General features: G+C 44.5%; 1 protein-coding gene across 6 annotated transcripts in view; it reads right to left on the bottom strand.

Moving 5' to 3' along the window:
• Positions 1-18123, bottom strand: part of PARN (poly(A)-specific ribonuclease) — a 173313-nt gene that overhangs the window by 9670 nt on the left and 145520 nt on the right. The gene's annotated exons all lie outside the window — the stretch shown is intronic.

The raw sequence follows: 18123 nt of genomic DNA, 5'->3' as shown, positions 1-18123 counted from the left end.
ACCTTTCTCTCTGTCTCTCTCTCACTGTCTAACTCTGCCTGTCAAAACAACAACAACAACAACAACAACAACAACAACAAAAACAAACAAGAGCTTCATCTGGGTCTCCCTCGTGGGTGCAGGGCCCGAGCACTTGCACCATCTGCTGCTGCATTGGCAATGAGCTGGACTAGACCTGGAGCAGTCAGGGCTGGAGCTGTTGCTAATACAGGATGCTGCTGTCACAGGTGCTGGCTTAGCCCGCTGCACCACAACGCCCCCCCCCCCCCCAGTTTCACTTTAAAAACCCTTCAGAATTTGACATGTTGAATTAAATCAGATGATGTACCCTGAATTTTCCCCTTAAAGAAATATGTTCCTGAAATATAACTTGATAAAAACAGCCACACGACCAGTGTCTCCTGTCTCTGCTAACTGGGTCTTATAAATAGATTTTTTTTTTTTGACAGGCAGAGTTAGACAGAGAGAAAGGTTTTCCTTTGGTTCACCCCCCAAATGGCCACACTGGCCAGAGCTGAGCCGATCTGAAGCCAGGACCCAGGAGCTTCTTCTGGGTCTCCCATGTGGGTGCAGGGGGCCAAGCATATAGGACCATCTTCTGCTTTCCCAGGCCATCAGCAGGGAGCTGGATTGGAAGTGGAGCAGCCAGGACTCAAACCAGTGCCCATATGGGATGCTGGCATCAGAGGCAGATGTTTAACCTACTACACCACAGCGCTGGCCCCCATCAATAGATTTTCTAAAAATTATAGCCCCCCTGGGGCCGGTTCTGTGGTGCATTGGTTAGGAGACTGCCTGCATCGCCCTCAAGTTATGCAAACCAGAAAAAAAAAAAAAAAATCAAGGCATTGTGTGTTAGGGAGGCCACTGGAGCAGAGAAGGCGGTGGAGGAGAAAAGAAGAGAACACGTGCCTCTTAGCCTTCCTAGAAGGCGAACACTTAAGAATGCTCCAAATGAAACACTCCGCGCCCTCCACGTAGCTCCTGCTGTCGCATCTTTTCTATGCCTGACGACTGCACATGACAATTCACGCTGGTGAAGAAGGAAAAGAATCAACTGCTCCCCTGGTGGTTCTGCCAGGTCTCAGAAAGCCACAGAAGCAGAAGAGACGGGAGCCCGGGCCTCGAAGACGGGCTGGCTAGCCTTCCAAGTGTCTTCTTTCTTACATCTGTGAGTAGAGCTTTTAGAAACTCCTCTTGTTACCGAACGGCCATGAGAACAGGGAAGATACCTATGGCAATGTTTTGGGGAAACTTAAAAATCCATGTGAAAGTCACTGGTTAAAAACTGCTAATACCTTCAAAATGGTGTGTGTTTTTTTTTTTTTTTTTTTTTTAGAAAAATTTATTTAGTTAGTTGAAAAGCAGAATGTCTCTCTCCCTTCCCTTCTCTCTCTTGCTCTGACACACACACACACACACACACAGAGATCTCAAGATCTATCCATCCATTGATCCACTTCCAAAGTGGCTACAACTGTCAGGTCTGGGCTAGGCCAAAGCCAGAAGCCAAGAACTTCATTCAGGTCTCCTACATGGGTGGCAGGGGCCCAAGTACTTGGGCGATTTCCCATTGCTTTCCCAGGCACAGTAGCAGGGAGCTGGATTAGAAGCACAGTAACTGGAACTTGACTGGCACTCTGATCTCTGATATGGGACACCAGTGTCACAAGCAGTGACACTGTAATTCAGGCCACCTAAAAAAAAAATTTTTTTTTTAAGGCTTGGAAACAGTTTGGCTGATTTCAAAAAGTTTAAAAAATTCTGAAAGTATGCAGGGTCTTCAAAAACTCATGGAAAACACATATTATATTATGTGCTTTCAAAAGTTTTTTTTGCACCAAAATATATCAAGCTATTTTTAAAAAATGTTTGTTTTAATTATTTGAAAAGGCAGAGAGACAGAGACACCCCCCCCACCCCCATCTGCTGGTTCACTCCAAAAATGCCTCCAACAGCCAGCACTGGGCTGGGCTGAAGGCAGGAGTTGGGAGCGCAATCTGGGTCTCCTGTGTGGGTGTCGGGAACCCACACCTGAGCCTTGCAGGGTGCACATCAGCAGGAATCTGGGATCAGGAGTGGAGACAGTACCAGAACCCAGGCATTCTGACATGGGATGCAGGTGTTACAGGCGGTGACCTAACTGCTGGGCCAAAAGCCCACCCTGAACTCATTTCAAAAATTATTTATTTATTTGAAAGGCAAAGTGACGGGGAGGGAGAGTGAGAGGTATTTTCTATCTGCTGGTTCACTGCCCAAGTGCTCCCAACAGGATGAGCCATGCTGAAGCCAGAAGCCAGAACTCCCTCTGGTTCTCCCACACTGGTGGCAGGAACCCAAGCACTAGGACAATTACTTGCTGCCTTCCCAGCATGTCAGCTGGAAGATGGACTGGAAACATAGCTTCTGGACCTTGAACTCGCACTCCAATATAGGATGTACCACAATGCCTGGCTCCTAAACTTATTTCTTAATTTCATTTTTCCATGAACTTTTTGTAACGCCCTTGTTTAAGTAAGAAAACAAGAACTCATTGTTCCAATACAAAAGGGGAAGAGGCCCCAAAACTCTTCTGTACTAAAAATTCTGGAACCTGCTTGCTTCGGAGATGTAAACATTTACTGCAAACTCTAGCGGAACCACTGGTATTAAAAATACTTAGCGAGGGGCTGGTGCTGTGGCACAGTGGGTTAAAGCCCTGGCCTGAAGCGCCGGCATCCCATATGGGCACCAGTTCTAGTCCTGGCTGCTCCTCTTCTGATCCGGCTCTCTGCTATGGCCTAGGAAAGCAATAAAAGATGACCCAGGTTCTTGGGCCCCTGCACCCATGTGGGAGATCCAGGGGAAGCTCCTGGCTCCGGATCAGCGTAGCTCCAGCTGTTGCAGCCGTCTGGGGAGTGAACCAGCGTACGGAGGACCTCTCTCTCTGTCTCTACCTCTCTCTGTAACTCTTTTAAACAAATAAAATAAATTTTCAAAAATACTTAGTGAAATATAAAGTCCATAAACAGTCCCCACTAAATGTATAAATTTTGTGTATGATAAAAGTGTTCCTCAAATTTTAGGGCAAAGATGGACTTCCTTTTTTTTTTTTTTTTTCCAAAGATTTAAGTCAGAATTACAGAGAGAGAAGGAGAGACAGATAGATGGCGAGATCTTTCATCTGCTGGTTCACTCCCAAGTGACTGCAACGGCCAGGACTGAACCAGGCTGAAGCCAGGAGCCAGGAGCTTCAACTGGGTCTTGCATGTGGGTGGCAGGGGCCCAAACACTTTAGCCATCTTTCACTGCTTTCCCAGGCTATTAGCAGGGAGCTGGATTGGAAATGGAGCAACCAGGACACCAACTTGCGCCCACAGGGGATGCTGGTATCACAGGTAGCAGTTTACCTACTGCGCCACAACATCAGCTCCAAAGATGGACTTTAAAAATGGTGTTGGGCCAAGTGGAAGAGCATAAAATCAGACCCATTGCTTACACCACACAAAAGACAAATGCCCAATAGGCCTGGTTTCTGTGAAGAAAATGACAACTATACAAGCACTAGAAGAGCTGAGTGAATTTCTCCAAATCTTAGGTTCATAGAAAAAGGTTTTATTACTGTGACTTACAATCCAGATACAATGAAGTATTTATAAATGTAACTTCATGAATGTAAAAATCTTTTGCATGGCAATAAAAATGTGCAAAGTCAAAAAAGAACAAATAACAAACAGGAGAAAATATGTGCAACAAACATCATAGATAGAAGGTTAAGTTCTCTAACATATAAATAACTGAAAATTAAAAAGAAGGACCAAAAATCCTACTGAAAAACAAGAAAGCTATATCTAAACAACTCACTACACACACACACACACACACACATTCCTTAAATGCACGAAAAGAAGTTCAACTCCATTCATAAAACAAAACAAAACAACACTGAAATATAGCTTCTCACCTACTAGACTGACAAAAATATGCAAAGGCTTGATAACCCACTCTGTTAGTGAGACAGAGGAGATGGGCACTCCCACACATTGCTGGTGAGAATGTAAAATAGTAGTACAACTCACTCTTAGGGAGGGGAAGTGGTAACATGTGACAAACTACATACACATTTACTCTTTGAACTAGCAGTAATACTTCTGATAATTTGGAAGGTACACTTCCAACAGAAGCAAATTACATAGGGATGTCATTCGTTAAAAGCATACATTGTAATTGTAAATCATAGCAAACTGCTTCATTGTCGACATGCAGTAAACTCTGTGACTCTTTATGGTACACACAATCAATGAAGTACTACACAGTCACAAAAAAGAACAAAGACCTCAAAGAACTGAAAAGGACTTCCAACTTAAAAAGCTGCAAAACCAGGTGGAACTTATGAACCTGGTATTTCCAATCTTGAGTGGGGAATGGGAGAGAGGGAACTGCACCCACTTCAGTAGCTTTGCTTCCACAGCAGAAAGAGCAGAGTGACAACAGAAACGCTTAGATGCATTACAGGACGGAGCTAAATGTGGTAATGTCACTGGAAGACGGGCGTACAAATATGGACAGAGGAAAGGCAAGATCCTGTGGGGATGGACTGGAATTAGAGGTAAGGATTGTGCCTGGGGTTGCTATAATCAGCATGTGTGCAAGTGCTCATGTTTGTACATGCACACACACAACAGTGTGTACACACCCAGGTGTTTGTGTGTGTGTGTCCATGCACACATCTCCCAGCTCTGTCCACTACAGGACCTGAAGTGAAGGCACTCCAGAGTGATGAGCAATCCAGTGCCCACGTCTTAGACTCTAACACCATCCATACCAAAAGGAACCAGGGCTCCTCAATGGACTGGCTGACCCCAGGGTTTCAGCAGGAAAGTTTAAATGAGCCTAAAACGTCTTATAAAGTACAAGATTACTCAAGAAATGACAGAGCATGTCACAGGGCCATAGAAACCAGCTCGAAATGGCTGTCATTGGCCAAATCTAGGGCAATTTTAACAACAAAATAATTAAGGGGCAGTAAAACTCTAAACCACTGGGAAAAATTGGAATCCATGAGTACATGAATATGTATAGTGGCAGTGGGGGGGAAGGGAAGGAAGGAGGAAGGGGAGGGGGTGAGGAGAGCAAGCCCTCTGCCACACTGAGTGTGACTGTGAAATGGTCAAGGTGGAGAGGAATGGAGGTGGCAAATCCATGACCATGCGAAGACAGGAGGAGGCAAAAACCACCAAGAGAGGCTGAATCTGGGGAAACACTCTGCCGAAGAGCACGAGATCTGCAGGGTCTTCGAGCGCCTCTCCACAGACTGACACACTGGGAAGGACACAGCTCCGCTGATGCAGTCAGACTCTACCACCCGATTCCAACCTCGAAGAAGAACAGCAAACTCAAATGAAAGCTGTTCGGGGTTTGGGGAGCTGCACTCTCGAACACTGTTATCACCCCAAGAAGATCTGAAGAGCAGGAAAGCCAGACGCAATACACGGTCATAGACCGCATCTTCCACTGCAGAGGCAGACCCTCCAAGTGGAAAATGGTGACAGGTGAATCTGGACCCAACAGTAAATGGGTGTTCTTCGCAGTACTGTGTGATTTTCTTTTTTTAAAGTTTCAAATATCTGGGAAGCATGATGTGGAATAAATGAGAAAAAGCAAACCACTCAAGAGCAGCTTCAAATACCCACTGTGACACAATGCAGACTGACGTGTGTGCATTGTACGTGACAATAAACACCCACCCACCTGCTAAAACAAGGCTGCAGAAGCCGTCACAACCCCTAACAACGATTCACTTGATAAATGCCATCTCCTTCCAGCTGCCCAGGCTCCCCTTCTCGGAGTCGGCGTCCTGTCTGCAACAGGCCAGCTCTTTCCCCACCTGCTGCCACCACAGGCCCTCCCTTGCCCCTAGACTCTCACAACTGGATCCCAGTTGGCAGGGGCCTCCTTCAAGTTCATTCCTTACAATGTTACTAACGTTCTTCCAAAGCGAAGATTTCATCAAGGTGCTCTCAGCTCAAAAGCTTCCATGGCTTCCCACTTCCAAGCCCAATTTAAACTGTTCAGTCCGGGACCCGGGATCCTCTGACACCTGGTCCTAATCCACTTTCCTAACCAATCACCTCCTCCCCAAGGCCTTGGCCTGCACAGACAACAGAGGTCTGCCTTAATGATTCCATTACACACCCTCTTCCCTGTGTCCACTGTGCTATCAGAGGGTTTACAAACTGCACCTCCCGTCTCCATGTTACTGTTTACACTCACCCATCACCACCTACCTCTACCTGCTCCAGAGCCATGCTCCCCTGAGGATACCCTCCCGTGCTGGTTAGTGTTCTTCCCCTCCTTAATTCTGCTCATCTGTCTCAAGGAGCCTTTCACTAATTCATCATTATTTACAATAAACAAAGACTGTGAACAGTGCCACCAACGGGAGACTGGACAAACTGGGGTATATTCACACAATGAAATACAAGTCTTAAGAATGAGGGGCCAGCACTGTGGTGTAGTGGGTGAGGCCACTGCCTGCGGTGCTGGCATCCCATATGGGCGCTGGTTTGAGTCCCAGCTGCTTCTGACCCAGCTCTCTGCTATGGCCTGAAAAAGCAGTAGGGGATGGCCCAAGACCTAGGGCCCCTGCACCTGCATGGGAGACCTGGAAGAGGCTCCTGGCTTCGGATCAGCACAGCTTCAGCCATTGCAGCCATCTGGGGAGTGAACCATCAGATGGAAGACCTCTCTCTCTCTCTCTTTCTCTCTTTGCCTCTGCCTCTGTAACTCTGCCTTTCAAATAAATAAACTAAATCTTTAAAAAAAAATTAAGAATGACCGATATATCCAACAACATGGATGAACCTCAAAACTGTCCTGGGAAGTAGACGAAGCCTTCATAGAAGAGAGTGGGTATTTCACAACCCCATTCGTAGGAAACTCCAGGAAAAGCTAAACTAATCTACGAGGAAAAAAATTCAGAAGACTGCTGGGGGTGGGAGGGTAAACAGGGACTGACGGGTGGAACATGAGGGAACTTTCTAGAGCGATGTCACTGTCCGGTGACTTTCTAGGGGAATGCTTTTGTCAAAACTCCTACTTCAGTAGTAGGTGGACATTCTACAGCTATAGGGATTAACTGTTTTAATTTTAGCATCAACTGCAAATGATTTTCTAGGCACTTGCTAGAATTTTTTTTTAATCTCACCCGCAGGTTATGATGGTATTTTGGCCAACAAGGCCCAGGCATTTGTAATGCTCCTCTCCACAGATGTCTGAGTGTCTACCATGCAGAAGGGACTATGCTACAGCTACCTCTGGAAAGGCTTTTTTGTATAACTTTGAAGCTCACAAGGCATTTTCAGAAACACACTCTCAAGTAATTTATGACACGTATCTTAGTTTCTAATCTGCAGTTTGTGCTCCCAAATAAAAATCATCAGCGTTCCAGGAAGGGTTATTTCTACTGCGTGAGAAATTCCTCAGATAGGTATGTAATTATGCATGTTGTATGTTTTCACATACATGTATATATGTACAAGTATATGCACATGTATGTAACACCTGCACTAACAAAATTTTCTTAACTGCCACCTGCTAATCAAAATAAAAGTTCTGATTTCATCTCACATAATTTAATTAAAACGGTTTTGGATCAAAACTAGTTTTTATTTTATAAAAATCAGATATACATTTAATGCTGCCTTTACGAATGTGATTTCTTACACATTTTGAAGGTAGTATGTGTGTGTGTGTAAAGACACACCCAATACATGGATGTTGATAAGGTCTTCTTTTATAAACTGATTCTAAACATCAAAAATTAAAGTGAGAGTCAGGTAAAGCAATCTTCCATCAGTAGCAGCTCATTTTGCATGCAGTTATAACACACAGGAGAGCTAGCTTATAATCAAAACGAAGTGCACAGTTAAGTCCACTGTAAGAAGTCGTGATGAACTGAAAAATAAAATGTTACAGACACAACTTGGTATGTCAAAATTGAACATTAAACCTAAATGTTACTGTCAGCTACCAATCAAATTCTGCAAGGGTGAACATCTATATCAATTTTTTCCTTTTGGAAAAAGTGCTTGCTTATAGCAAGGTCATATTTACAAACTCCTACGATACTCTTTTCTGTAAAACAACAGAAAAAAATGTGGTTTGCCTCATGAAATGTTGGTATTACTTACACACAATGAACTTCACTCATTTTAAATTTGGTTAACTTTCGGAGTTGTATATGAGCAGGTAACCATTATGACCATCAAGATACAGAACAGTTCCTCACCCCCTAAAAAGATTGCTGTGCCACTGTGCATTTCATTCATGTCCCAGCAACCCCCAGTCTGCTTGTGGTCCTTCCAGTTGTGCCTTTTCTAGAAGCTCGGATGAATGGAATCACACAGTGTTATTCTTTTATGATTGCTTTTTTTTACTTAGCATAATATAGAGAGAGCCAGCCACATTGCTGGAAGTACTGACATCTCATGTCAGTAAATGGTGTTTCACAGAACAGCTACAGCACAATTTGTTTATTCATTTACCAGTTGACAGATATTCGGGATGCTTCCAATTTTTTGTTATTACAAATGACAATGTTATGAACATTTGTGTACAGCTTTGCTGTGAATTTAACTTTCTGTTTCTCCAGGATAAATACTAAGAATCTCTGGATGTTGTGTAAACATACATTTATAATATATGCTTAGCTTTACAGGAAACTCTCAACTGTCTACTGATCATTTGTATACCTTCCTTGAAGTATTTGTAGAAATATCTTGTCTCCACTCCTCATTTTTTTTAAAGATTTATTTTTGATTGCACAAGTTTTTTATTAAAGCCAGTAATCCAAGAAAAATATACCCTTATTTTAGAATAAAGTTCCTAAAGTCTAAAATTTTAATCTTTGGAAATTTGGGGAAAAAAACTTACCACACTGCACAAAATGACAAAAGTACTTATGTTTGTGTTTAAGCACAAGGAAAACTACGGGATTTTTAAAATAACTGCATGAGACTGAAGGTGCATGGATCATGGTACTAGTCATTCACATCATCACATACCTTGCAGTCTCTGCACACTTTTTGGGAAAGAATGATAAAGGCAAACACCTTGGTATTATGACAAGTTCTCAAGATCTCCCTATGCTTAGGCAACAAGGACACAGCCATAGTCACGCACTGTCCTTTCAAGGAACGACGTAGCTGAAGCTCTCTGAGCTTGAAAGATCCATTTATTTATTTGAAAGGCAGAGCTGGACAGAGAGAAGGAGCAACGGAGAGATCTTCCATCTATTGGTTCACTGCCTAAATGGCCACAACAGCCAGGACTGGGTCAGGCTGAAGGCAGGAACTAGGAACTTCTTTTGGGTCTCCCTTCTGGGTGCAGAGGCCTTAAGGACTTGGGCCATTCTCTGCTGCTTTTCCAGGTTTGTTAGCAGGGAGCTGGACTGGAAATGGAGCAGCTGGGACTCACACCAGCACCCATGTGGGATGCTGGTGCTGCAGGCCATGACTAACCTGTGGAGCCACAGTGCTGGCCCCTGCTCCTCTTTTTAAAGGCCTGTTTGGAGCTGTCCATTTGGGGTGAGATCCAGCGGATGGAAGAGTTCTCTCTCTTTCTGTCTCTCTGTAACTTTTTTCTTAAGAAAAAAATATCCTGCATAAAAGCTATAAACAATGTCAAATATGAAGACACTGGAAAACACCAGTCAACTTTATCGGATTCAGTGAAGATAATGTAACATTCAGCTATCTCAGCAAGGTTAACAGCACTAGAGAGAATCACCTTTCAAAACTCAATTTAAGGGCTTCCCCCAAAACTTATTATTTCTTGAAACAAGATTTGCTGGATCGGTATAAAGAATACCAATGTGCTTAGCTTAACACATTTGCAATGGTAAGAACAAGCCCCTGTTAGAGCAGACAGGGCCAGGAATACACACCTCTAACCTGGTGACAGTGACAAGCCAAGACTGACTGGTGTGACCGCAGCCCTTCCGCTCCTAAATGTTCCTGTCCTGGTCTGGGAACGCTGACACTCACCTCTGACTGTCACTGGCTGTGCTCTTGTCTTTCTTGGCACCAGTGAATTTCTTTGAATTAATAATGTACAGGTTGACTGTTAAAACCTTAATTCTTATACATTTTGCCCCTTCTCCTGATTTGTCAGGTGATTTTTCTCATGCTTTGAAATAACATGTCAGGAAGGGGATACTGGCATTGTGGCGCACTGGGTTAAGCCACTGCTTGCAATGCCGGCATCTCACACTGGAATGCTGGGGCAAGTCCTGGTTGCTCCATTTCCAAACCAAGTTCCTGCCCATTGGCTTGTGAAGGGAGTGGAAGATGGCCCAGGTGCTGGGGCCCTGGAAGGGAGGGGAGGGGAGGGCAGGGCAGGGCAGGGCAGGGAGGGAGGGAGGGGAGAGGATGGGAAAGAAGAAGAGAGGCAGGCTCTCCTTGACACCCATCCCCAGGACCTTAGCAGCCCCTCACCCTGCAGCACTCAGCCCTCTACTCTGCTGTGTTCTCCTCCTCCTCCTCCTCACGTGCGCCTGTGCTTCTAATGTATTTCTTCCTTCTCTGCCACCCGGATCTAAGTTCCACAACAGCAAGGTCTTAGATGCCTAGTCCTGCAGAGCCTGGCGGAGAGCGAGTCCTCGGCCAAGGCTTGTGGCAGGGATGAAATAAGTGAACGCTGTCCCCCCAAAACAGTAAGGCAAGTGGCAAACACCGGAACTGCTTATTTTGCCCTTGTTATCATTAATATAAATAATAGCTCGGTTTACATTCTGGTGCACAGACGGCTTCCCAGCCAACTGGACAAAGGCACATTCCCTACTTGCTGTAGCCATAGGAACGAAGGAATGTCCCACTGTGGAAACCACCGCACCCAGCTAAACGAGCTGGGGAATCTGGGTGAGAGCCAGCAAACACCTTCTTGTACTTGCAAACTAACGCTGAATTCAAATTCCACAAGCGTGGCTGTCTCTGTGTGTCTGGGGCACAGTCTGGGTGGGAGGGGAGGATGATAGACAGCCTATGCCCAACTGAGGAGCTGCCCGCGGTGAGGGTTGCTAAACCAGGGGTTGAGGAACAAAGGTAACACTAAATGAGGCATGTCTGCACGACAGCCACCCAGCAATAAAGGACATCGCTGGTGGAATGGGAGTGTGTGCTCAGAGAGAGGGAGAAAGTGGATATTGAGTGTGAATCACATGCCTAGCCACAGGCATAAAGATTTGTGATTATGAGATTGGCCTAACTAAGAGAAAAACTGGTTCCTGGTTATAAAGAATCAATGGCATTCAATTAGAAATACTTTTCACAAGAATCTGGCTTAACTATCTTAAACCATTAGATTAGATTAGCTGATGATAAATATGAAATATACTATTTTAATATTAATTCCTAAATTAAGAACAACATTCAATCTAAATTAAGAACATTAGTTGGAGCTAAATTCAGAACATCTGAAATTTCAGAGCTGAAGACAAAATTTACTTTTGAATTAAAATTCACCTATGACTTTGATGAAAGGACTCACTAATCAAAGTTATAAGAGGAAAAGAAAGTCCCCTCCCTTCCAAAATGAAAAGCTCAACTGTTTCAGAAATAGACCACTTTGTAAAAATTTCCAGGTGGACATGACTGAATGTCCACACCGATCGTCTGCAGAGGGGGATAGAACCTCCTGATGCAAACCGAATGGAGAGGCAGCACCAAGGGTGGGGTCAGCTCTCCTTGGAGGAGAAAAGCAGGGAGAGGAAAGCCAAAGAACTCTGTATAGGGGAGAAAACAGAAATCTAAGAGGCTGATTCACCTGCCACAGCCCTGCGAAGTTCAAACACAGGCCCCGGATTCCTGAAATGAACAGGTGATAAGGACTGGGGCTAAGTCAACAGGATCCCTATCATGCACATCTCTGGGGAGCGAGGGGACCTGCATCCCCCAGGCCAGCAGGAGGTGGAGAGAGGGATCTTCTTGTGGAAGCCATCGTCTCAGAGGCGCATGACCCAGTGGTGGGAGTAAGGGCAAGCAGCTGTCCACACATTAACAAGTGTGACCTCCAGCTTCCTTCTGCCATGCTGCACCTGTGGCACCAGCAGTACGAATTATATCCCCAAGTTGCAAATCAGAAAATTAGGCTCTTGAAAAACCACATCCTTACAGGTAATGCAAAAAATCAAAGACTGAAAAGCATCCCTTCTAAGATCAGGAATTAGACAAAACATATCAGCTCTCATAACTTCTACTGAACACTATACTAGAGTCCTTAGCCAGTGCAGTAAGGCAAGAGAAAAAAATAAATTCAGGAGCTGGTGCTGTGGTATAATGGTTAAAGCTGCTGCCTGCAGTGCTGGCATCCCATATGGGCACTGGCTGTTCTACTTCTGATCCAGCTCTCTGCTATGGCCTGGGAAAGCAGTGGGAGATGGCCCAAATCCTTGGGCACTCGCACCCATGTGGGAGGCCCAGAGAAAGCTCCTAGCTCCTACTTTGGATTGGCCCAGCTCCGGCCGTTGTGGCCACTGGGGAGTGAACCACTGGATTCACGATCTCTTTCTCTCTCTCTGCCTCTCTGTAGCTCTGCCTTTCAAATAAATAAATAAATCTTTTTTAAAAAAGAAGTATGATTCAAACTGTCCATTGGGGAAGTAAAAATACAATTGCTTTTATTTGTAGATCTCACTGTCTAAACACAAAGTACCAAATAATGTACAAAAAATGAACAAATAAGTAAATTTAGTAAGATCCAAGGACACAAGGTCAAAAGAAAAAAATCAGTTTTATTTGTTCACCTTAGCAACAAATGACTAGGAATTGAACCATGACTTAAAATAGCATCAAAAGGCCGGCGCCGCGGCTCACTAGGCTAATCCTCCGCCTTGCGGCGCCGGCACACCAGGTTCTAGTCCCGGTCGGGGCGCCGGATTCTGTCCCGGTTGCCCCTCTTCCAGGCCAGCCCTCTGCTGTGGCCAGGGAGTGCAGTGGAGGATGGCCCAGGTGCTTGGGCCCTGCACCCCATAGGAGACCAGGAGAAGCACCTGGCTCCTGGCTCCTGTCATCGGATCAGCGCGGTGCGCTGGCTGCAGCGCGCCGGCCACGGCGGCCATTGGAGGGTGAACCAACGGCAAAGGAAGACCTTTCTCTCTGTCTCTCTCTCTCACTGTCCACTCTGCCTGTCAAAAAAAAAAAAAAAAAATAGCATCAAAAGGCAAAATACTTTCAGGTAACTCTAATAAAGTACATGCTAACTCTGTATACTGAAAACTGTAATACACTGAAAGAGAAATCCTAGAAAGTCTAAATAAATGAAAAGGTACACTATGTTCATGGGTTGCAAGACTCAATATAATTAAGACGTTAATTCTCCCCAAAATGATCTACAGATATAACACAATGCCAATCAAAGAGCTAGCAGGCTTTTTGTAGAAATTGACAAGCTAACAATTTTGTGGAAAAGTGAAGGACTCAGAACGAATCTAAATGCTTTTAAAAAAATAAAATTGAAGGATATATTACCTGATTTCTATACTCACTATAAAGTTAATCAAGACACAATGTTACTAGGGCCTGTGTTGTGACATAGCTGGTTAAGACACTACCTGTGACGCTGGCATCCCTTATGGGTGTCAGTTCAAATCCTGGCTACTCTATTTCTGATCCAGTTCCTTGTTAACGCTCATGGGAAGGCAATGGAAGATGGCCCGAGCGCTTGGGCCCCTGCCTCCTACCTGATATACCCAGATGAAACTCCTGGCTTCTGGCTTTGGCCTGGCTGTTGCAGTCACTTGGGGAGTGAACCAGAGGACGGATCTCTCTATCGCTCTGTCGCTATAACTCTGCCTTTTAAATAAGTAAATAAATCTTTAAAAAAAAAAAAAAAAGAGTGGTACTGGTGACAGACAGACATTTAGATCAACAGAGTAAAGCCAAGTTCAGGAGCAGCTCCACAGATACATCCAAGTGGTTGTTGACAGAGGAGTCAAGATAATTCAACAGAGAAGAAAAACCACTAGAACTGGACATCTGTATGCAAAAGATGAACTTGTACCCATACCTCATACTATACACAGTTAACTTGAAATAGATCATGTACCTAAGCATAATACTAAAAACCATAAACTTCTAGAAATCATGTGAGAAAATCTTTGTGACCTCATTTTAAGCATAGACATAAAAATCCTAGGTCATAAATACGCTGAAAAGCCTCAGAAAAGATACATAATTACTAAGCCAGCCCCTTACTCCTCACCTTACAAAATATAACCACGGAGGAGCTTCAGTTCAGTCTTACTAATGGATGCCGGAGCCTGGTCTGGGAAGAAAGCCTCCAACAAGAGGGGTGAAAACCCAAGGAAATCAATACACAGACAGGAAAAAGGAGCTCAGAGCAAACGGAGACAAAGCCTGGGCCCAGGACATTCCAACCCTGTTTTGCACGCAGGGCAGGATCATCAAAGTGTCTGGACAAGCAGACACGGTGCAAAGCCATCTTTTTTCTTTTTTAAAGATTTTATTTATTTTACATGAAAGGCAGAGTTACAGAGAAAGGAAGAGAGACAGACAGACAGACAGACAGACAGAATATCTTCCACCAGCTGTACACCCCAAATGGCAGGGTCTCCCATGTGGGTGGCAGGATCCCAATTACCTGAGCCATCTTTCACTGCTTTCCCAGGAGTATTAGCAGGGAGCTGGACCGGAAGTAGAGCAGCCAGAGTCGCAGGTGGTGGCTTAACCTACTATGCCACAACACTGGTTCCTCAAAGCTATCTTAATGATCAACAGGAAACATTGATTTTCCTGTGACCTTCAGCAATTTTTGTCAAAAAATTACAAATTTTCTTACTGTATATTAAAAATAAAGAAATGAAATAAAAGAGCAAAAGCTTATCTTAGTACACTGCAACTGAAAACATTAGAAACCAGTGAGAAAAATGTTTTATTTCTCTATAAAGAACTTATATAATATAGATAAATGGTTGAATAAATGTTAAATGAGAAGGGGGAAGAGCCAAATGTCTCACCCAGAAGAATTCTCAATAGTTTGTGTAGATACCCGTCCTAAAGGAGGTGGGCAACAGCCCACCCATAAGGTGCTGGGTGCTAGGTATTTGCGGGGATTAGTCAGAACCCACTGCAGGCACCAGGATCTGAAGATGCTCGAGTCCTCTCACACCTGTGAAACGCCACAGCATGTGCTACAACCCAGACACATCCTCCACCTCATCTCTAGGTCACTTGTACACTTAATGACGACAGTTGTTCTATCTATTGTTTAGGCAACAATGACAATAAGAACCACCTGCAAATGTTCAGTTCCTCTCAACATTTTCCATCACGGTTGGCTGACCTGTGGAGGAGAACCTGCAGGCGGAGGAAGAGGCCAACTGCAGTGACTTCCTTTCAGAGCCCAGAACAGAGAGGGGGAAAAGAACACGGTGGGGAGTTCAGACACCGCCTGAGCCAGGCGATGAAGGTTTCCCCCAAAGAGAGGAGTCCTGTCTACAGCACGAACTCCTGATTCACCTCTCTGGTCTTCCATCCCCAAACCCACAACCCCAGTTTAACCATTAGAAAACCACTGACAAGCTCAAATGAAAGAACATTTTACAGAACTGCTGGTCTGTACTCCTCGAGCAGGAGGCCTGAGAAACCATCGCAGACTCGAGGTGCCCAAGGAGACAGGATGACAAAATGTGATGTGTATCCTTGATGAGGTCCCAGAACTGAGACGGGAAAAGGGCACTGGGTAAAAACTAAAGAAATCCGAATTAAAAACAAAACAAAAACCTCACCCAGAGTAGTCTGAACAGTACGTTCCTTCCTCTTATCACATAATTTCAGATACAGAGAGAACAGCATTTCTACACCCAGTTGGAGGAAGACTGGAAGAAGGGCAAGGGAGGAAGACGACGCGAGCCATGTGGATGAAGGGCAACGTCCCTGCCACATAGCTGTGAGTCCACAGATAAGCAGAAAACTCAAGAAGCAGCAGGAAACGCAATATTTGGGGGAAAAAAGATAAACATCAAAAGCACGAAATCAAAGTGGTTGCCTCTGAGGGACAGCATGAGGTTAACAGGGGAATGCTACCTTTTATTATAAACTTTTCGGTATTATCTGGCATTTAAAACAATATTTACATGTTTCACTGAAAATATTTTAAAAGAAAGACAATGCAAGGACTTCATGAAGCTTCACTTAACACACAGCCAGCCACTGCAACATCAGTAAGTAACTGTCTTTCAAGGAGTAAAATCCGCTGTTACAACTGACCCTCTAAAGACACAACTTCTCTGAGCCCCCTCTTCTCCCCTGCAAGGTGATGGAGGGTGAACCAGGTCACCTCCAGGCTTCCTCCAGTTCCACAAGTGCATGTTTTACCAGGGAACACTCTACACCATCCAGTTACAGATGTTACTCTTTCTTGACAAGATTCCATCTATGCCTCTTAAAAAAACCAGTTCCGCAACTGAAGTAGTATCACTGTGATATTAATATACTCCACAATTATTAACATTTATAAATAGAAATGACACATAATAAAAAACTCAAAGTCAATTACCTAAACAACAGCAGAGTTTATACCACCACTCTTAATCCTGTGTGTTTTTGTAGACATTGCATCTCTTGCGAAATTACCATTTTTGGTTCCTTCCGGTTTTCTTATGAACCCACCAACTCCAACTTGAGAAGAAGAGAACCTTGTGATGTCACCTGGGCAGGGCCAGATGTGGAAGTACAGGGCTGCTTCACAGATGACGACGGGGAAGGAGGTTGGTGCCAACCACTCCCCTGCCTGAACACTCTCCTTTATCTGTGTGACTGCAGCAAACTAACACGAATCCCTGTTAATTCAAGATGATGAACGAACGTCCTCGCGGTCATTTACAGGAGTCCCCAGTTCTCCACATCAAACAGTGACGTGTGATGAAATGCTAAAGGAGCGGTGGCCTGGTTTCCGACTTCCACAGCATCAGACACAACTGATTTCCTTTAAAAATGTGGTAAGGTATGCACGAGTGCTCTTCAGACCCGAGACATCCCATCCACAGCTGATCTACTCCTGTCTTCAGGAGGCTCTTTCAAGCTAAACAAGGCAGGCAATAAAGTAACGTAGATATTGGTGTAATTATGAAAAGAATCCCATTCCTTATTTATTTATTTGAAAGTCAGAGTTACAGAGAAGCAGAGGCAGAGAAAGAAAGGTCTTTCATCCGCTGGTTTGATCCAAAGCCAAGAGCCTGGAACTTCTTCTGGGTCTCCCACGGGGGACTTGGGTCATCTTCTACTGCTTTCCCAGGCCATAGCAGAGGGTATGGGTTGACAGGTGCTTTGACATAGTGGGTAAAGCCTTCACTTGCAATGCTGGCATCCCATATGGGCACTGGTTGAATTCCTGGCTGCTCCACTTCCAACCCAACTCCCTGCTAATGTGCCTGGGAAAGCAGCTGAAGATGGCTCAAGTGCTTGGGCCCCTGCCACCCACATGGGAGACCTGGATGAAGCCCCTGGCTCCTGGCTTTGGTCTGGCCCAGCCCTGGCTGTTGTGGCCATTTGGGGAGTGAACCAGTGGGTGGAAGATCTCTTTCTGTCTTTCCCCTTCTCTCTGTAACTCTTTCAAATAAAATATATAATAAATCTTTAAAAATAAAATGCCATGTGCACATCCTTCTCCAGTAACCAAGTGGATAGAAGACATGTTTCAAGTGTGTTACGAGTTCTCTTGTTCATTCATTGACCTAAGTGTTTTTCTGAGGACTACAATGCAACATTTGTTAGGTGCTGGAATGCTGATATAAGCAAACAACAATCCCCGACTGTAACACTTCCTACAAGAATCTGCAAGGCAAGGAATTCCCAGAGACCTCAGGAGGCCTGAAGGCATCCCACAGAAGCATTTCCAGGGGTGGGGAAGGATCCTGAATCCTCCCAGGAGGAGGCAGCAGCATTTTGGAAAGAATGAAAGGGATCTGAAAGGAGAGAGAGGAAGGCTTGAATCTTTAAGAGTTTTGTGGCCATTTATGAGTTTTGTGGCTCTGAGCAGGTTCCTGAATTATAAAACAGGTTATTGTGAGAAATAAATGAGAAAACAAAACAAAAGAGCACACGTTATGAAGCCTGGCAAAGGGCA

This window comes from Oryctolagus cuniculus, chromosome 19 (genome assembly GCF_964237555.1).
Source record: "Oryctolagus cuniculus chromosome 19, mOryCun1.1, whole genome shotgun sequence".
In the NCBI taxonomy this organism is placed as follows: Eukaryota; Metazoa; Chordata; class Mammalia; order Lagomorpha; family Leporidae; genus Oryctolagus; species Oryctolagus cuniculus.
This window is presented reverse-complemented; position numbering and strand designations above follow the sequence as displayed.